The sequence below is a fragment of the Ahaetulla prasina genome, chromosome 6 (genome assembly GCF_028640845.1).
Source record: "Ahaetulla prasina isolate Xishuangbanna chromosome 6, ASM2864084v1, whole genome shotgun sequence".
Classification (NCBI taxonomy): Eukaryota; Metazoa; Chordata; class Lepidosauria; order Squamata; family Colubridae; genus Ahaetulla; species Ahaetulla prasina.
The window spans coordinates 102582679-102603946 of record NC_080544.1 but is presented as its reverse complement, the minus strand read 5'-3'; the positions used below and the strand labels follow the sequence as shown (position 1 = coordinate 102603946).

General features: G+C 44.5%; 1 long non-coding RNA gene across 1 annotated transcript in view; it reads left to right on the top strand.

The window, feature by feature from the left end:
- The window catches only part of LOC131201380 (uncharacterized), a 36065-nt gene extending 15066 nt beyond the window's left edge, over positions 1-20999 (top strand). Inside the window, exons 2-4 of the long non-coding RNA XR_009155829.1 lie at positions 10484-10570; positions 19142-19311; positions 19504-20999. This is a non-coding gene — a long non-coding RNA (uncharacterized LOC131201380). The remainder of the gene's footprint in view (positions 1-10483; positions 10571-19141; positions 19312-19503) is intronic.
- Positions 21000-21268: the final 269 nt, after the last annotated feature.

The window sequence follows — 21268 nt, the reverse complement described above, 5'->3', positions numbered from 1 at the left end:
CCTTCATCTGTTTTAGTCTCCAGGCTTTTGATTTATTTATTTATTTATTTATTTTTCAAATTTATATACCGCCCTATCTCCCTAAGGACTCAGGGCGGTTCACAGGCAGTTAAAATACATATAAATACAAATTAAAAAACAACAATTAAAAAACTTATTCTATTGCCGAATTTAAAAAACAATATAAATAATAAAAAAACCCTTAAAACCAATAACTTTAAAATCTAATCCAGTCCCGCGCAGATGAATAAGTGCGTTTTAAGCTCGCGACGAAAGGTTCGGAGGTCCGGAAGTTGACGAAGTCCTGGAGGGAGTTCGTTCCAGAGGGTGGGAGCCCCCACAGAAGGCCCTTCCTGGGTGCCGCCAGACGGCACTGCCTAGCTGACGGCACCCTGAGGAGTCCCTCTCTGTGAGAGCGCACGGGTCGGTGAGAGGTATTTGGTAGCAGTAGGCGGTCCCGTAAATAGCCCGGCCCTATGCCATGGAGCGCTTTAAAGATTGTCACCAACACCTTGAAGCGCTGCCGGAAGGCCACAGGTAGCCAGTGCAGTCTGCGCAGGATAGGTGTAACACGGGAGCCCCGAGGGCTCCTCTATCACCCGCGCAGCCGCATTCTGGACCAACTGAAGCCTCCGGATGCCCCTCAAGGAGCCCCATGTAGAGAGCATTGCAGTAATCCAGGCGAGGCGTCACGAGGCGTGGTGACCGTGCATAAGGCATCCCGGTCTAGAAAGGCGCAACTGGCGCACCAGGCGAACCTGGTGGAAAGCTCTCCTGGAGGCGGCCGTCAAATGGTCTTCAAAAGACAGCCGTTCATCCAGGAGAACGCCCAGATTGCGCACCCTCTCCATCGGGACCAGTGACTCGCCCCAACAGTCAGCCGAGGACTCAGCTGACTGTACCGGGATGCCGGCATCCACAGCCACTCAGTCTTGGAGGATTGAGCTTGAGCCTGTTTCTCCCCATCCAGACCCGTCGGCTTCCAAACACCGGGACAGCACTTGATAGCTTCATTGGGGTGGCCCGTGTGAAAAGTACAGCTGGGTGTCATCAGCGTACAGCTGGTACCTCACACGAAGCCACTGATGATCTCACCCAGCGGCTTCATATAGATGTTGAACAGAAGGCGAGAGAATCGACCCCGCGGCACCCCACAAGTGAGGCGCCTCGGGGCCGACCTCTGCCCCTGTCAACACCGTCTGCGACGGTCGGAGAGATAGGAGGAGAACCACCGATAAGCGGTGCCTCCACTCCCAATCCCTCCAACCGGCGCAGCAGGATACCATGGTCGATGGTATCGAAAGCCGCTGAGAGGTCTAGTAGGACCAGGACAGAGGAACAACCCCTATCCCTGGCCCTCCAGAGATCATCCACCAACGCGACCAAAGCCGTCTCCGTGCTGTAGCCGGGCCGGAAACCGGACTGGAGCAGGTCTAGATAGACAGTTTCATCCAGGTGCAGGGAAACTGATATGCCACCATACTCTCTACAACCTTCACATGAGCGGGTTGGAGACCGGACGATAATTACCTAAGACAGCCGGGTCCAGGGAGGGCTTCTTGAGGAGGGGCCTCACCACCGCCTCTTTCAAGGCGGCGGAAGACTCCTCCAACAAGGAGGCACTCGTAATCGCCTGGAGCCAGCCTCGTGTCACCTCCTGAGTGGCCAGCACCAGCCAGGAGGGGCATGGGTCCAGTAAACACGTGGTGGCATTCAGCCTACCCAACAACCTGTCCATGTCCTCGGGAGCCACAGGGTCAAACTCATCCCAAAAAATGTCACCAAGACCACCCTCAGACGCCTCATCTGAATCGCCGCAATTTTGGTCTAGACCGTCTCGAAGCTGAACGATTTTATCTTATTTGCTCTTCTCTGAACTTCTTCCAAGGTCTTAATATCTTTTTTGGAGTATGGTGACCAGAATTGGTTCCAGTATTCCAGGTGTGGTCTTACTAAGGGCCTCTGGTGGCTCAGACTGCTAAGAGCTGCTTGCAATTACTGCAAGTTCAAGTCCCAGCAGGCCCAAGGTTGACTCAGCCTTCCATCCTTTATAAGGTAGGTAAAATGAGGACCCAGATTCTTGGGGGCAATAAAAGTTGACTCTGTATATAATATACAAATGGATGAAGACTATTGCTTAACATAGTGTAAGCCGCCCTGAGTCTTCGGAGAAGGGCGGGATATAAACGCAAATAAAAACAAAACAAAAAACTAGGGCTTTATAAAACGGTACTAATACTTCATGTGAACTTGGTTCTATGCCTCTGTTTATACAACCCAGGATCATATTACCTTTTTTGGTGGCACTGCTGCTGCACACTGCTAGCTCGTATTCAAGTGATCATCCACTAGGACTCCAAGGTCCCTCTCACAGTTACTGTTTGTGAACAAAGTCTCACCTAATCTGAACTTATACCTTCTATTTTTTCCTACCTAAATATAAAACTTATCTCAGGCTGTCCAGTTACATTCAAACAATTTTGTTTTGGTAGCAGTCCCTGGCTTGGCGGCCTGGATGGTCTTGCATCCCATTCCTTGACCTTGGAATGGCAAGCGGCTCCCACAGGATAGTATGAAAAATAATTTCAATTCTCCTTATCCCTGTTTTGGTCTGCCAGCAGTGTGCGGAGCTGGCAGCGAAGTCAGACAGTGATGAGGCTGAGGAAGAACATGGGTCAGTCCTGGAGGCTGGGGAAGGCCCAGATAAGGGCTCTGCATCAGAGGCAGAAATGGGGCCAGGGCCATCTGGGAGTGATGTGCGGACTCCGGAGCCTCCAGAGGCTGACAGTAGTGAGGCAGAGGAACAGGAGGAGCCATGCATGAGAAGAGCTGCCAGAGCAGCTAAAGCAAAGAGGACAACTTGGGAGTAGGGCCAAGAGATGACTGGCCCGTCCATAAGGCTTAAAAGACCAGCAACGACATTTGGGCTCTTTGTCGGAAAGCAACGTTGATAGCCTTGTCTTGCTGCATTTTTTTTTCTGGTTCTTTTTGAACTTTTGCCAAGAAAAGCCTTTGGCAGTTTGCCTAATTAGACCAAAGTTGGTGATAAGACTGAAGAATTGTGTTAGGAAGAATTTGCTTTGATTTAGTTTGGACTACGCGGAGAATGAGTTAATTCTCAGCTGTTCTAATAAAGTTTGTTTGTTTTTAAACTGACTGAGTTTACTACTAGCTACTTGGGCCTGGGTCACAACAATCCCAGCCTGCCTCTTCTTCCCCACAGCTCGCTCCCCCCATTGCTTATGACAGACTGACATTCTGGCCACTAGTGGGTTTCACATTTTGTTACCACCGGTTCACCATTGTTGTGTCTCGCCCGCTCCCTCCGCAGCCGGTTCCCTCTTATCTCCTGCCGAACGCTGAGGAATGTCCTGGCATGCCTTCAGCCCCCAGTCCTGGCACCATGCCCAGGCAAACGGAACAACTAGACCCCTCCCCCTCCCCCACAGCATGTGAGCCTGAGGAATGTCCTGGCATGCCTTCAGCCCCCAGTCCTGGCACCATGCCCAGGCAAACGGAACAACTAGACCCCTCCCCCTCCCCCACAGCATGTGAGCCTGAGGAATGTGAATTACCAACATCTGGAGCCTGGAGAGATCCTCGCTTCTGGAGAATTGATAGGCGACGTCAGCAAAAGGAAGGGAGGGGCAGGCCTGGATAAGTGCTGAGTCATGGAGCCACACCCCATGGCCTATATAAAGGATCTGCTTTCTGGCATTCTCTGAGTCAGGCAAAGTCTACCTTGGACTGCTGAAGTCACTTCCTGGTCTCCTGCCGGACTTGAGAACTCTGATAGGACTTTGGCAGAGCTGCAGAGACACGCTTGATACGGACTTCCGCGACCCGGCCGTCAGCGGAGGAGTGGGACACGACAACCATGCACATGCGCACTTCATGCATGTGTGCATCTTCCATGCATGTACCCGCTTCCGCACATGTGCTTTGCTCGCTTGTGTGCTTTCTGCGCATGCACCCAGCCTCAAAATGTGCCTAAATAGGACAGCATTAATTTCTTTGTAGAAATTAAACCAGGAATTCCACTTAAATTTATGTATTTATCATATTTTTTTAAATGAAATTGCGTCTTTAAAAGAGTTTATAATACATGCAATTTGGGCTTCTGGGCTTGAGTAAGACAATATTTGTTGGGCTCTGGAGTTATTTGCCCCCAAGTTAAAAAATAACTGCCAGCCGTGGAAAATAAAACCTGAACTGGCCCAGAGCCTTTTATGTTGACATTTTTTCCCTTTTATCTTCAGTAGATACGTAATATATGTTTGGCAAGTTCATGAAAGCTTTTAAAGGAAGTGAATAAAGATCTTTAAGCTTTCCTCTGCACAAAGCATTTTGTGTCTTTTTCTCCCTTGACGGTTCTGACCATTTGCATTTGATTCAAATCTACTCGTTCACACCCAAAAATTATTGGGCAAAATCCAATTTAAGGTCAGCATCGCCCCCGTGGTTCTGATTGCAGGAGAAGAGTTCAAGGCGGGCTCGAGGTGTCAGCAAGACCTTAAAAAAAAGTTAATTTATGCCCAGCTCTACCTGGAAAATCTTGCCGTTTAATTTAGTTTGGCAGTAGTCCATCATGACAAATGCTACAGCGGCAAAGGAAAAGCATATTGACTTGCCAGGAGATATGCAATTAGGTTTTAAGAGAACTGAGAGTAGAAGGTGATGTGAAAACAGATTAAGTTTGGAGAAGTGAGCTGAAGATAACACAATGCATTTTAACTGAGACAAATGTGAAGTTATTCCTTTAAGGAAAAAAACCCAAACTATTTTAAAACTGACTAGACAATCCATACTCCATTGGATCATGATTTCAAAAATATTTCTTTCCCTAAGAAGAGAAACAGAATGACCCAGGGCAGGCAAAAAAGCAGTGGGAACTTCCAACGGACTTTCCCATTGAGTTTCCTTGTGGGAATCTGGCAGGGGCAATTGGAAATTTCCTTTCCCTACCCTTCCCAACAGGCAGGAAAGTGGCTGCTGCAGGAAGAAGGAGGGACAAGGGATTGCAAGAGTGGCTGGGAAACTGTCACAGAACATTGAAAACGAAGAATACGTATCCGCAGCAGCAGTGGAGCAACAGCCGGAAGCACCGAAGCAGCTACAACTTTCCCAAATTTCATTCCCTCAAGAGTCATGGGTCTCAATTTTTTTTTTTTGTGACATTCTGTAAGTTAGCCCATTTGTAAAGTACTTTGGTTCAAAAATGGTTGTTTCATCATTCCAGCCAATTAAATGTCACAACAGCAGGAGTTTTAGTAGTGTTGTGTCTGCGCCCCCCGAGCTGGGCCTCCTACCAGAAAGTGACTTGGAAAGTGAGGGGGAAGGGCCATCAGGACTTACCTCGGGAGCACTGGCTTCCCTGGCTCAGCTCCAGGAGCCAGAGGCAGGCCAAGTGTAAGAGATAACGAGGCCTCTGTCCCCTGACTCTTCCCCCCCCCAGGCCACATCTCCAGACCCAGCTGATGGCAATCAGGCCTGGCTGGACCCTAGGTTTCATAGGCAGGAGAGGAGGGAACAACAGAAGCAGGGGTGGGGCAGGCCTGGGAAGTGCTGAGTCATGGAGCCACACCCCACAGGATATAAAGGCAGCAAGAGCTGCTGTGCCTCCTTGTAGCAGGCAAATTAACTGCTTAACTGAGAGCTGAAGTACTGTTTGTTCCTGGGTGACTCATCGGTGTTGAGGGAGATAACAGAGACACTTGGCAGACGCTCGCTATTTTGCTGCCAGAGCTGATAGTGCCGGCTAATTAAGCCATCACTGAGATGGAGGCAAGGGGGGACAAATCAAGTAGCATATAGATGATCTTGTGTATGCTATTTGGCTGTTGGTTTGGTATGCTGCTTTTTCTTCGGAAACGAAAGGCAGCTTACATGGAGAAACTTCCTTCATTTTATAATCTTCACAACAGCCCAGTCAGATAGGTTGGGCTGAGAGAGGGAGTGATTCATCTAAAATCCTGCACAGATTTTCCATGGATGAACTGAGGCTTGAACCTGGGTGTCCTTAGTACTATCTTAACGGTTCAATTACTACACCAAACCAATGGCACATTATCAAGATTTCTTCTTCAATGCAGAGGGTTCATGAAATGTGTCTTTAATCACAAAAGTGTGGGGACATCGATACACACCCGCATATTTGCATTTGAAAATGGACAACTAACATCAAAAACGTCATCAAAAAAGCACAACAAAGAATGTTCTTTCTGCGCCAACTCAGGAAGCTCGAACTGCCCGAGGAGCTGCTGATCCAGTTCTACAGAGGAATTATTGAGTCTGTCATTTGCACCTCCATAGCTGTCTGGTTTGGTTCTGCAACCCAACAAGAAAGACACAGACTTCAGAGGATAATTAGAACTGCAGAAAAAACAATGGCTACCAACCTGCCTTCCATTGAGGACTTGTATACTGCACGAATCAAAAAGAGGGCTGTGAAAATATTTACAGACCCCTTGCATCCTGGACATAAACTGTTTCAAGTCCTACCCTCAAAACAACGCTACAGAGCACACCAGAACAACTAGACACAAGAACAATTTCTTCCCGAACGCCATCACACTGCTAAGCAACTAATTCCCTCAACACTGTCAAGCTATTACTAAATCTGCACAACTATTAATCTTCTCATTGTTCCCATCACCCATCTCCTTCCACTTACGACTGCATGACTGTAACTTTGTATCCTTACAATTTATATTTATATTGTTTCCTGATTGCTTATTTGTACCCTATAACTATCATTAAGTGTTGTACCTTAGAATTCTTGATGAACATATCTTTTCTTTTATGTACGCAGAGATTGTATGCACCGAAAAATTCCTTGTGCGTCCAATCACACTTGGCCAATAAAAGATTCTATTCTATTCTAAAACATTTCAACACACTGTACCTGGTGATACCCCAAAGATTCCACTGTAGGAATCCCACTGGTTTTTCTGCTCTGACTTTGTAAGAGCATCCATGCACATGGTTCATTTCAACCATGGCAAATCTCCCACAACCTCCATCTCCCAATCATCCTTAGGGCTCCCAAGCAGCTGGACCAATGCCAGGCTCGATACTGTTTTCAGTAGAATCGGATTATGGATCAACCCCTAGTATAAATTGAGAAGGGCTCAGCGGTTAAAGATGCTGTCTGAGCCTGGGTTCGAGACCCAAGCACTCTGTGTCATGGTGAGCTCCCGTTACTTGCTCCAGCTCCTGCCAGCCTAGTAGTTCAAAAGCATGAAAATGCGAGTAGATAAATAGGTACCACTTTCAGTGGGAAGGCAACGGCATTCCATGCACCTCAGCATATACTCATGGTGGCTTTATATGACTATAGAAATGTCTTCGGCCAACGCTGGCTCCCTCGGCTAAGAAATGGAGCACTCCCTCTGCCTCTAGGGGGCATTGCCCTGCTGCTCTATGAGCACTGCCCTCTAGAGTTGGACATGACTGGACAAGGGAAACTTTTACCTTTACAAATTGAGTAAAGTACAGATTGTAAAGGAGATCTTCAAGTTTCACTTTGGCAAGACTGCGGCTGTTGTGATTATTCATTCCAATCTGCTGGTTCACTCAAATCAGGCACCTGGGTTGTACAGAGAAGATTGAAATACTGTAAAACTTGATTTTCAGTCTTATTTGCCTCCCAGTTGCAAACCTCTTGCCATTTGCTCTCCTCTCAAGGCATGCAGCTCTTCGATTTTAGCCGCATAGTTTTTTCCGTGCGGCAGAGAGAACTAAGCCCACACCGTGTTTTATATCACATTGTGGCAATCGAGGCTCATTAATGAGTCTGGAAGATTGAGATTGGCTCAAAAGGCAAGACCTATACAAAACAATTAATTAAGAAAGTGAAAAACAAATGAACTTCTCAGAATGAAATTGGATCCCAGAGATGAAATTGGCAAAGCCCAGAAGGAAAAAATTCTAATTGAAAAGTGAAGCTGGAAGACTTACAATCTAGCTTCAACATTATCTTATCAGAAAATTAGCACAATGTAATTTTTATGGGTTTTTTTTTTTTTTAAACAGATGTTATTTTTAACCACATCAAAAAAATCCCCACCTCCTGGCTATTGGCACAAACTGTCATAATTGCTATAATTCCAAGTCTCAACTGCTGAATGACAGCTTTGATAGCTATCTTAGACACGGGATGTATTAGTAAGACAGCTGGGAGACGTATCTTTTCTCCGTGCGGCTGTGTGTGTGCTTGCGTGTGTGTGTGTGTGTCGTACTAGATTTGGACTTCATTTGTGCTTATTATTTAATCTCCTTCTTGAGAAAGTATGAAAGAATGATCTTCCCGTTTGCCACACTGGAGGAAATCAGGAGGTTAATAATATTGAGGGAGGTAAAATTGACTGCAATTAACGTACCAATTATACCTGTGCTTTGAAAGCAAAATTGTTTTATTTTACATTCCATAGTGAGTTCTGCCATGTTTTAATACATCACTGAAACTTATATTAATGTGTTGAGACCTTATATATGAGATAAGCTAATGAAGCCTATTCTTACGAATTTAGCTGCATAGATACCAATCAATGAGAATCTATGAAATAAGGTAATGAGGTAGGCATAGCAAGAGCCAGTTTGGTTAAGAGTTTAGACAAAAAAATTGGGAGACCTTGAGTTCTAGTTTTGACTTAAGCACAAAGGCAGCTAGATTACCTTAGGCCAGTCACTCTTTCTCGATCCTAGGAAAGAGGCAATAACAAGCCACATATGAAAAAGCTTGGCAAGATACGGTTGAAGAAAAAACAGAAAAATAGTGCTAATTAAATTTTCTAATCGGAGAGCAGATTTCTCTGATCTATTCTGCCCTGCCCTGCCCTGCCCTGCCTGCCCTGCCCTGCCCTGCCCTGCCCTGCCCTGCCCTATCCTATCCTATCCTATCCTATCCTATCCTATCCTATCCTATCCTATCCTATCCTATCCTATCCTATCCTACTTTAAAACACTTGGCAAAGAATGAGATATTTCTAATACCCTGTTTCCCCCAAAATAAGACCCACCTGGAAAATAAGTCCTAGCATAATTTTTCAGAATGCTCGTAGTATAAGCCCTAGCACCAAAACAAGCCCCAGTTAAGATTGTCAGCCAGATGGATGCATTTTGTACCGTAGATCCCAAAACATAAGACCTAACCAGAAAATAAGCCCTAATGCATCTTTTGGAGCAAAAATTAATATAAGACCCTGTCTTATTTTCAGGGAAACATGTTAGAAAATGGTGAAATGTGATGATTTTATTGAGTGCTGTGCTAGAAGATATCGCGCATCTTCTGACCGCCAACTGTTTGTGTCATTAAAAGTACAATACTTAGAGTCACCACTTGACTGGACAGCCTGTTGAATAGTTACAAAAGGCTGTCTTATTCCCACAAAGGCACTTATTTGTTACTAGCGGGATTGCGGGAAATTTAGAGTCATTCAACTGAGAAATTGTCTGATAGAACAGAATGTGGTCATAATGCCATTTTGTCTTTTTGCGCACTCCCTTTATGGACAACAGAGGGAAGGAAGGAAGGAAGGAAGGAAGGAAGGAAGGAAGGAAGGAAGGAAGGAAGGAAGGAAGGAAGGAAGGAAGGAAGGAAGGTTCCCATGAATTTTCATCAGTTCAACTGAATTGTTCAATAGCAACTCAATTCAACCCATTGCACTGCCCTTCAGAGCTGCTAGGTGGTAATTGATGAGACTCTGATAAAACAAAGTAAAATAGCTTTTATCAGATTTATCATGTTATCTTTGCATATCTCAGAAAGTTGTTTGATATTTTTTTCCCCCTACATCAAAAGAACAATATTCCTAACAGTAAATCAGAAACATGCAAAGAAACTCCCTTAAGGGCAGGTCATTGTTAAATTCTTGTCTTTTTCTATTATTTTTTTTAAAGCAACATTCTTCTAATCTTCATTCCGAAATCTTCATCTTCCAAGAGTTTAGGACGGGGCATATCTCCATTTCAAAACAACAGGGCCGTATATATTTGACTGAGCACCAGTCTGGGGTTTTAGTGAATTTGAATCCTAAATTGAACGATGGAAACTTGGTAGTGGTAATTGGGAGGTGGATCCCACTTTTTGAAAGCCTGACTTCCTGGGAGGTTTTCATCTTTTTATATCAAGAATCGAAAGAGACTTGCTATCAGAAATTATAGTGTTAATTCAGCCTCAAGGATTCCAAAGAATAAGTGTAATTGAATGAAGCTGCAGAGTGTGTAGAAAAAACATCAAGCTCACTGATTTCTTAGGAGTGTTCCTCTTTTTTAATAGTGCATCATCAATGATTTGGGTGCTAATCTAATGGAAAATGTGGTGCGTAAACATGGCTAGCTGTGAGCAATATTATAAATTTGTGCATTGCAATTTCTCTACTTCGCACCCACTTCCCCAGTGATGAATTTTCAAGATATTTACTTTCTTTTACACTATCATTAACCCTTGTTTGGTACTAATTGCGTTTTTTTTCTCGTGCAGAACAGTATTATGGAAAGCTGGTAACCTGCAACCTTATGGTTGTGCTCAGCGGTGAAATGCATTTACCTTCGCTACTGGTTTGGAAATGTGAGTGCGCACGCCTCTTCTGTGCATGAGCAGAGGGTCAAAAACGGGACCTAATGACATCCCGGCCGGTGGGCAAAGCCTTCCGCTGTCAGCCCTACCAGTCTGCATGAGCTGGATAGATCCGGCTGGATTTCACAGGTGGTTGTGCTGTCCCGCTTACACATGTACACACGTAACTGTGGTTTAGTGGGTTTATTAATATTCCCCCACAACTCCCTTCACCAAAACCCCAGAATTGTCCCAATTAAGTCCATCCACAAGCGAGACCAATGCTAGTCCACAGAGCAATGGCCAATGAGTCCACACTTCTTCTTTTTTTTTGCATTTATATCCCGCCCTTCTCCGAAGACTCAGGGCGGCTTACACTATGTCAAGCAATAGTCTTCATCCATTTGTATATTATATACAAAGTCAACTTATTGCCCCCAACAATCTGGGTCCTCATTTTACCTACCTTATAAAGGATGGAAGGCTGAGTCAACCTTGGGCCTGGTGGGACTTGAACCTGCAGTAATTGCAAGCAGCTCCTGTTAATAACAGACTGTCTTACCAGCCTGAGCCACCAGAGGCTTAATTTAACTTAACTTAATTTCCCAATCAAAATAAACCCAGCAGGCAAAAACCCAGCAGGCAAAACTGAATGCACAATACAAGAGGGCTCACAAAGCAAGAAAAGTCCATAAGAATTTTCAAAAAAAAAAGTGCATAAGAAGAAATTATCAGCAGGTTTCGAACATTTCAGTTTTCCAAAGTATGCATAGTTTGTGGTTTGCCCGAGTATATTTATGTGTATGTGTGTGTGTGTGCACGTGTGCATGCACATTTGAGAATCAGGGTTAGGTGTCAGGCCTGTCCCAACTTGGATCGTTAGAAAAGAAAGACCCTTGACTCCATTTGTAAAAGTGAAAAGTACCGTATTTTTCGGAGTATAAGACGCACCGGAGTATAAGACGCACCTTAGTTTTTGGGGAGGAAAATAAGAAAAAAGCTGATTGACAGGTGGATTGGCCTCCCGGAATACCCCCAATCAGCTGTTCCCAGAGGTGAATTTTAGCAACAGGTTCCTTGGTTGTGAGCTCTGTGCCTTGCTTTTTTTTTTTTTTTTTGCTTTTTTTTCCTGCCTCTGAAAATTTGTTTCAGAAAAAACTTTTTTCTGCTTCTGAAAGCCTCCGAAACAGAACTTCAGGAAAAAAGCCTCTGAAGATCTGTGTTGTGTCTGCACCCCCCGAGCGCTTCCTGCCAGAAGGTGACTTGGAGCCGGGCCTCCTGCCCAGAAGTGACTTGCAGCCGGGCCTCCTGCCAGAAAGTGACTTGGAAAGTGAGGGGGAAGGGCCGTCAGGATTTACCTCGGGAGCACCGGCTTCCCTGGCTCAGCTCTAGGAGTCAGAGGCAGGCCAGGTGGAAGAGATAACGAGGCCTCCGTCCCCTGACTCTTCCCCCCCAGGCCATGCCTTCAGACCCAGCTGATGGCAATCAGGCTTGGTTGGACTCTAGGTTTCGTAGGCAGGAGAGGAGGGAACAACAGAAGCAGGGGTGGGGCAGGCCTAGAAAGTGCTGAGTCATGGAGCCACACCCCACAGGATATAAAGGCAGCCAGAGCTGCAGGCAAATCAACTGATAACTAAGAGCCGAAGTTTGTTCTTGGGTGACTCATAGGCATCGAGGGAGATAACAGAGACACTTGGCAGACGCTCACTATTTTGCTGCCAGAGCTGATAGTGCTGGCTAATTAAGCCATCACTCAGACAGAGGCGAAGGCGGACAGAACACTCTGTTTTGGGGGCTTCTTTTCTGAAGCTTCTTTCAGCCTCTGAAACCTCCATTTGAGAAGCTGTGTGGGGCTACATTTGGAGTGTAAGATGCACCCAGATTTTCACCCTCTTTTTTTGGATGAAAAAGGTGCATCTTATACTCCAAAAAATACGGTATACTTTTATTAAAGACCAGTAGTTACAACTCAAGCAAAGCCAGATCTGAATATTCTTGCAGAACCGCAGTGTTTTTCCCTTCTCCCGGACCCTCCTCCATCTTGGTCGTCTTGCTAATGTCCAATGATATTCAAACTAGGTGTTTTGGTATGGTATCAGTTCTAAAGTTTAGCACCTCTGTGGCGGGTGTTTGCTTTCCATTCCCATACTTGTTTCCTCTGATCGTTCAACCGTTGACTATGGTTGGCACTTCTGTCATCGCCCCCTCCTTGCATCCCCCTCCTTCCTCCCCCCCCTTTTTTTATGGCAGGATGCCATCAAAGTGAATTTGGGCTGAAACAGTACCCTGCGTACTTAAATGAGTACGCATGTGCCATCGTAGGGGAGAGGGGTGTTATGTCCTCATGATAACGACTGCATCTCAGCTGGATAGTTGCCTACCGCTCTCATTGGCTGAGACGCCGGCAACTATACTAGTGTTGTGTCTCATCCAATCTCACCACAGCCGGGGCCTTCTTATCTGCTTCCGAACACGGAGGAATGTCCTAGTATGCCTCCCGGCCCCAGCCCTGGCTCCATGCCCAGACAGGCTGAAGAGGAGGAAGTATCTCCAGCCCCCAGCTCTGGCTCCATGCCCAGGCAAACGGAGCAACTAGACCCCTCCCCCTCCTCCACAGCATGTGAGCCTGAGGGAGGTCAATTGCCAACAGCTGCAGACTGGAGTGACCCTTGCGTCAGAAGACTTGATAGGCGGAGGCAACAGAAGGAAGGGAGGGGCAGGCCTGGATAAGTGCTGAGTCATAGAGCCACACCCCATGGCCTATATAAAGGACCTGCTTTCTGGCATTCTCTGAGTCAGGCAAAGTCTAAACATATTTTGCTGAAGTCACTTTCTGGTCTCCTGCCTGCCCTGAGGACTTTGCTAGGACTTTGGCAGAGCTGCAGAGGCACGCCTGATTTGGATTTCCCTGACCCGGCCGTCAGCGGAGGAGTGGGACACGACAACTAGCTCCTATTGGTTCGCATGTTTTGACAGTTCCTTTTTAAGCAGTTGTCAGTTGAGTTTTTTCCTGCTTAGGTCTGGAGCCAGCGCAAAGTTGCTCATTACTTGTTCTTGCTAATAAAGTGTTATTGTATCAACAACGTATCAATCTAAGCTGATACTTAACTCACAGACATATTACATATTAAAAAGTAAAGTTGGGCTGAAACAGTTTGATGGCAGATCTGACATTCTGCCCCACCTGAAAAAACGGTTTAATCCCGAAATCAAAAAGATAAGAACAACGCCAAGTCACTCCCCAAAATACGTCCCTGACTGACTGGATCAAGACGCTGCGCAAAACTATGAAAGTATCTAAAAACTCTGAAACTGTGACCTGGCTGAAGCCATTTTTCTTCTGCCTCATAGTTGTCACAAACTTTGAAAGGGGGAAGGGAGGGGGGAAGCAGATAAACTGGCTACCCGTCAAAACAAAACGTTTTTCTGTGGGAACCAAGGTCATCTCAGAAGAAGTGAGCAAGCAGCCTCCCAGCTGCCTTCATCGGACAATGCGACTGGTGACACCTGAGGAGGGAATACTTGCTATTTTAATTAGGGCAAAACTCGTGCGAACCTTTAGAGTTGGTTTTCACTAGCTGTGCCGATATGGTGTGTCCAATAAACATGTTCTTTGAGGAATATACCTGCTTTGGGGTTCTGCTTGGGTTGAATGCATTACTTGGAACCCTGACAGAAAGTGGTGCAAGAAACTTACAAGAAACAAGCTGATAAAAAACGAACCAAACCAGGGGTAAAATTCAACTTTTTTTACTACCGGTTCTGTGACCGTTGCTTGGTGGCCGTGGTGTGGATTGGTGGGCGTGGCGTGATGGGCATGGCAGGGGAAGGATACTGCAAAGTCTCCATTCCCTCCGCACTCCTGGGGGAAGCATACTGCAAAATCCCCATTCCCTCCCCACTCCTGGGGGAAGGATACTGCAAAATCTCCATTCCCAGGCCACTCCTGGGGGAAGGATACTGCAAAATCTCCATTCCTAGCCCACTCTGGGGCCAGCCAGAGGTAGCATTTGCCGGTTCCCTAAACTACTCAAAATTTCCACTACTAGTTCTCCAGAACTGTCAGAACCTGCTCGATTTCACCCCTGAACCAAACCAAAAAACATTTAACATTGGTGACAAAGTCTACCTCCCCGCAAAATATCTTCCATCCAGACCACCCTTAATGTCTTAATAAATCAGTTTAATTAACCCAACTAAAACAGAGCACAAGCTTGGAAGCATCGACTTCTCAAAAGAAGTAGAGAATTTCTCTTACTTTTCTTTCTCTTTTCTGTTTTTCTCTTGTAGTTCTTACTTGGTTAAAAAAAATCTTCAATAAACATTATTTTTTTTAAAAAAAGAGAGAGAGAATGGAATGGCTATAACAACTGGAAGCTGGAACGCATTGTTGCTAATTCATTTATTCTTCTCCATGAAGACCTTGAGATCTTGCATAAGATACACTATGAGGACTGATAGAGGAAAGGGGATAGTTAAAAAAGAAAGAAAGAAAGACTTTCAAATGTACTAATCTAACCGGAGCTTGAGAAATAAGGCAGAGGATCAATTAAAGTCTGTGAATGAATAAATAATTACCTAAGAGTATACACACAGCTGATCCACCTGGGATTGTAACAACAACACAAAAGCAGTGCGGGTCATACGTTCAGTAGACTTGATATGCGAACTGCAATGCCAATATTTCACAGGTGTGTGCGAGTGTCTGGTATGTTACCAACGAACACAATGGTGTGGGCGGCTGCGAAGCAGGAGGTGATGTTTCCTTAAATCTCTGAAGTATTTAGTCCAGGGTGTAAATTTATATCCATGTCATATTGCAAAGTTTAGTTGCTTCTTTTCAATAACTTGTAATATATTTCTGGAAACTTTGGTACAGCTTTCTCTGCCCCATTGCTAGATCATCTAATTGAAGAGGTCACGTTATATGATGCATTAGTTTTATGGATTTAGAGAATGGAATGTTTGCTTTTCTTATGTAAATGACTTCAAATGAGAGATACAGACGCTGTTGCAAACCATCGTTAGGCCGTGACATTGCAGGATCCTAAAATGAGAACAACAGAGAAGACAAAAGAAACAGTGATATTCATTCATATAAAAGCTGGAGTAAATAAAAACTTTTACAATGAGTAGAAAAATAAGAGAAACTATGTCACAGCTGAGGCTTTTATAGCCAAAATGATTTTTTCACAAGTTTATAAAGTCACTTCTAATTGAGTTTAGCTCCTGGTATTTTATCCACACTATGATCTTGAAGTGAATGTTTTGCCATTTTCTCTTTCAATTCTTGAGTTTTTCCATGGCATTTCCAAAGGTTGCTTCTTCCAGGAACTCATAGATTAATACATAGTAAATTCCCAGCAGTTCAATAGGATATCCCTCAACGAACTTGTGTTGAAGGTAAGGGAGAAGGTAAGAGAGAAGGTTTGTTGTTGTTAGTTGCGAAGTCGTGTCCAACCCATTGCGGCCGCATGGACAACGTTCCTCCAGGCCTTCCTGTCCTCTACCATCCTCTGGAGTCCATTTAAGCTCACGCCTGATTCAGTGACTCCATCCAGCCACCTCATTCTCTTCTTTTGCCCTCAAACATTCCCACCATTAGGCTCTTCTCCAGTGAGTCCTTCCTTCTCATTAGGTGGCCAAAGTATTTGAGTTTTATCTTCAGGATCTGGCCTTCTAAAGAGCAGTTAGGGTTGATCTCCTCTAGGACTGACCGGTTTGATCACCTTGCAGTCCAAGGAACTTGCAGGAGTCTTCTCCAGCACCAGAGTTCAAAGGCCTCAATTCTTTGGCGCTCAGCCTTTATTATGGTCCAACTTTCACAGCCATACATTGCAACTGGGAAAACCATCGCCTTGACTATATGCACTTTTGTTGGCAGGGTAATGTCTCTGCTTTTTAGTATACTATCTAGATTTGCCATAGCTTTCCTTCCCAGGAGCAAGTGTCTCTTAATTTCTTGGCTGCAGTCCCCATCTGTGGTGATCTTGGAGCCCAGGAAAATAAAATCAGTCACTACCTCCAGAAGGTTACAGATGTCCAATTGCATACATCTTCATTTAGTACACAGACTATGTATAAACTTATGGTCTTGAACTTGTCTGGTCACAAATTGCAGCCAGGGCAGTTCTTCTGGGTAGGTATAATATTATAACCTACTTTTTTGCACCACACACAGCTTCCAAAATGATTTGAAAGTCAACCTCATTGAAAATGCACAGCTGTAGTCCTATCTTGTGGAGAAAGACCCTTGAGAGTCCGTGGGATTCTATGGGGATTCAATCAGTCCATCCTAAAGGAAATCAACCCTGATTGTTCTTTGGAAGGACAGAACCTGAACCTGAAGCTGAAGCTCAAATACTTTGGCCACCAAATGAGAAGAGAGGACTCAGTGGAAAAGACCCTGATGTTGGGGAAAGATGGAAGGCAAAAGGAGAAGGAGGCAGCAGAGGATGAGAAGGTTAGATAGTGTCATCGATGCAATGAACATGGATTTGGGTAAACTCCAGGAGACAGTGGAGGATGGGGGTGGGGGTTGGTGTGTTATGGTCCATGGGTTGCAAAGAGTCAAACACGATTTAACAATGGAGCAACAAGTCCAGTTTTGAGGTTACCACCCATTGGCCAAGTTATTGTTGTTCAAGTTGGCGTCCCATCTGAAGCTGGAAAAAAATTCTTTCCTCTGGAAGCCATGTGTGATTCAATGCTAGAAAGGAAGAGCTGTAAGAATTTTCTAGAGGACAGTTGCTTGTGCTGAAGGAACCAAAAGCCAAAGAGACAGTTTTGTTAATTCCTACACAAGAGATCCGTCTATCTATCATATCCCTGGCCCAGCTAAGATGTGAATGTAATTGTGACACGTTGTTAGGAGATGAGGGGTGGTTAGGGATATGATTTATCCTCCCTGTATTATTCTTTTCCAAGACACATGTCTTTTCTGATGGGGGGCAGCCTGTCAGACCTGGAAGCCATCTTTCTACCTTTGTGCCTTCAGGCTTCAGGCCTGCCACAAATTCTACTGTGGGAAATCGAGAGGGGGGATTGCGTAGAGGGAAGAAGATATGTAGTCAAAATACAATTCTTTATAGGAAGTTAAGGCCATGCTGCCCTGCAGCTGTGTTGAGAAGAATGAAGAGGTATCTTCTGTTCCAGATGGTACTTGATTGGATGTGTGGGGGACATGTGGGAGAGAGGCAAGGTCTTGAACTTTCTTATGGGTGTGGAAAACCCAGAAGATCTCAGATTCGGGTTTTCCCAGATGTGCCAATATGACATCTCTAATAAAAGTTAGCCTCGGAGTTTGATTTCGTTGGGGGTGTTACTTGGAACCCTGATATTGGCTATGTTCACACTGCATATTTAACAGTCATTGAAAGGTTTACTGGCTACTTGTCCAAAAAAAGATATGCATTTAGTCAGTGTTATTTTTTTTATGTCACTTATAGCATTGTATGAAATCTACCCTTTTGGTTAGGTTATATAGTCCAGTGTTTCTCAACCTTAGTCTGTAGAGATTCTCAGTCATCCAGCTCATGGTTGTCCTAAAGGTGCTTTTTTCAAGAGGCAATTGGACTTTCTTGTTTTTTATTTTGAAGATGTTTTGCTTCTCATCTAAGAAGCTTCTTCAGCTCTGGCAGGATAGTGGGGAATGGAAAGATTTATATTCTTTACAGACAGCTGGTCATTTGCATCCTTTTAGAGAGTTGTTGAAGCACTTGGAGGTTTATCTGTGCCCTCAGGGTCACCTGAGTAGTGCTCCTGGTTCTTCTAGTCTGCAATTTTTTTCCTCTGGAAATCCATTCCTACTCCCACACCATTCCAAAGCTGTTCATCCCAAATTGTATAGCAAAACATCTGTAGAGATTCTCCATCATCCAGGTCCTGGTTGTCCAAAAGGTGCTTTTTTCAGGAGGCAACTGGACTTTCTTGCTTTTTTCTTTCAAAGACTTTCTGCTTCTCATCCAAGAAGCTCCTTCAGCTCTGGCAGGTGAGCTGAATGGAAGGATTTATATTATAACTTGAAGATGGATGGACTTCAATTCCCAGAAATTTTGAGTTCTGGAAGTTGTAGTCCACCCTTCTTCAAATTGCCAAGGTTGAGAAACACAGTCCATTATTTTGTAGAGCTATCATTTCTGGTTACAAAAAATCCAGACCACCTCTAGATGAGAGTGGTTCTCTTTGCTATTTAGTGGGAATTTGGATTTCTGCAGCCCAGATATTGTACGAACCTAGAAAATGGCGTAATTCAATAACCAACCTAACTAAGTTTATTATGCAAATGCAGTCACAGAGTTTGGCTGGCTTTAATGCACATATCCTCATTTACCAATCCATTTCTCCATAGGCCTCCCTGCATCAGTCCCTTCCTTCGGCCGTACTGACAGCACAGCTGAGGAACAACAGAGGAAAACAATCCCGTTAAAATTAAATTCCTCAGAGGAAAAACCTAGGGTCTTAATCATAACAGCTTGAATTAACATACAAGCTGCATTTTCAGTATCTCCCTTTCATTGTGTGGCACCAACCGGCCATTATTTTCCCTCTTTCCGCAGAGTGACATCTTCCTTCCTTTCACAGAAACTCCGAAAAAACCTTTTCCTGATCCGAGAAGAGCGCCCAGGATAGGACAGGGATTAAAGAATCAAAACAAAGCGAGACATCTGGGTGAGCTGTGCCCACCCCTACATTCCTCACACAGTCTCAACTCAACCTAATGTCGATGAAGAAATTCCCAAACAAACTTCATTGTAAGTTGAACAAGAGGGAGACAAAAAAAAAAAAAAAAGATGGTGTATTTCATGAACCCCAAACCACTGAGCCACCTGGGAGAAGGAAACCACATTTTATTTTCATTCCCTCCCCTTCTACTCCCTCTCTCTCTTTTTTTCACTTCACTTAGTCTTTTCTACCTGATATTTTTTTTTTCTTTCCCATCCCAGGGAGTCCTAGTATCTAATGGATTAGCAGTGATCTTCATAGATTGCTCACACCTGCAGTTCTGACTACTCCCCTCTTCTACTTTGTTCAATCAGCCATACCTTGGTAAGTCCATCAGCTTCCAGACTGACATGCAAAGCAAGACCCACCTGACAGCTCAAGATCTGACACCTGGGCGGAAGGGGAAAATGTGTGTATGTGTGTGTGTTTGGGGGGAAGACGGTGGACTTACTCAATCAAAACTCCTGGGAGAGGTACCAAGAACAACAAGGGGAAGGATGGAGTGTGATGCGTAAGTCGGAAGAAGGAAATAAGTAGCCCTGGAAGTGACTCATGCAAGCATTCAGAAAACAAAATATATGTGGTGGACTTGTGCTAAAACAAAACAAAACAAAAATGGGCAAAAATACATAGATGGCTAGAAAAGATAATAGGGAAACTGGTAGATTTTGAACCTGAACTGTTTTTATTAGAGATGATATCAGAAAAATTTGGCAAGAGAAGTATGTATTGAGTACTACATGTACTACATGTTCTAACAGCAGCGAGGATGATCTTCGCACAATATTTGGAAAGATGAAGAAACAACCTCAAGATGGAGAGATAATTAAGAAGATATTAGACATTAGTGCAGAAATGGACAGACTTACACTGAAAATCAAATAGAAAGAAGACACCGAATATGATCAAACGTGGAATTTATTTTACCAGTGGTTGGAAAAAAAGGGGTGGAGAGTAAGAATGGCATGTGTATGGTTAAGCAAATTAAATATTTGTAAACACACAATGTTTATTTAGCGCTAAGGAATGTGTTTAATAAAAAAGGATGCTTAGTAGCTAAGACGCTGAGCTTGTCGATCGAAAGGTCGGTAGTTCAGTGGTTCGAATCCCTAGTGCGGTGTAATGGGGTGAGCTCCCGTTACTTGTCCCAGCTTCTGCAAACCTAGCAGTTCGAAAGCACGTAAAAATGCAAGTAGTAAAATAGGGACCACCTTTGGTGGGAAGGTAACAGCGTTCCATGCACCTTTGGCGTTGAGTCATGCCGGCCACATGACCACAGAGACATCTTTGGACAGTGCTGGCTCTTCAGCTTTGAAACGGAGATGAGCACCACCCCCTAGAGTCGGGAATGACTAGCATGTATGTGCGAGGGGAACCTTTACCTTTACCTTTAATGTATTTAATAGAAAATTAATAAAACATTTTTAAAAAGAAAGAAAACCAAAAAAAAAAGGTTTGTGACCTTTGAGGAAACCTGGCTGTGCAATGTATTTTTTTAATTTGTCCCGAACATGATCCAGAGACACTGTAAACCAGGGGTGTCAAACTTGACTTCATTGAGGGACACATCAGGGTTGTGTTTGACAGGGGATAGACTCTGGAGCCTGGAGAGGGCAAAAACCGCACACACACCCCGGTGCAGGCGGCTGACTAGGGCACACCCACCATGGCCAAACCCACCGAGCAACAGGGCAGCAAACCCGTTGCTAAAGGATCTGAAGCTCACTCCTGGTTGCATTGACCGTTGTGAAAAACGGTCGTAAGTCACTTTTTTTCAATACCGTTGCAACTTGGAATGGTCACTAAATGGACGGTTGTAAGTTCAGCACTACCTGTAATGCAAAGCAATTTAGCAAGGGATCATAGGTCGCCACTCTCTCATAATGTCACTGGAGAAGAAGAGTGGATGTTGGTACTAAAGAACACCCACAAACTTCTTCCAAACAAATAAATACAATTTTCAAGCAGATAATTTTTGGTGGCAAG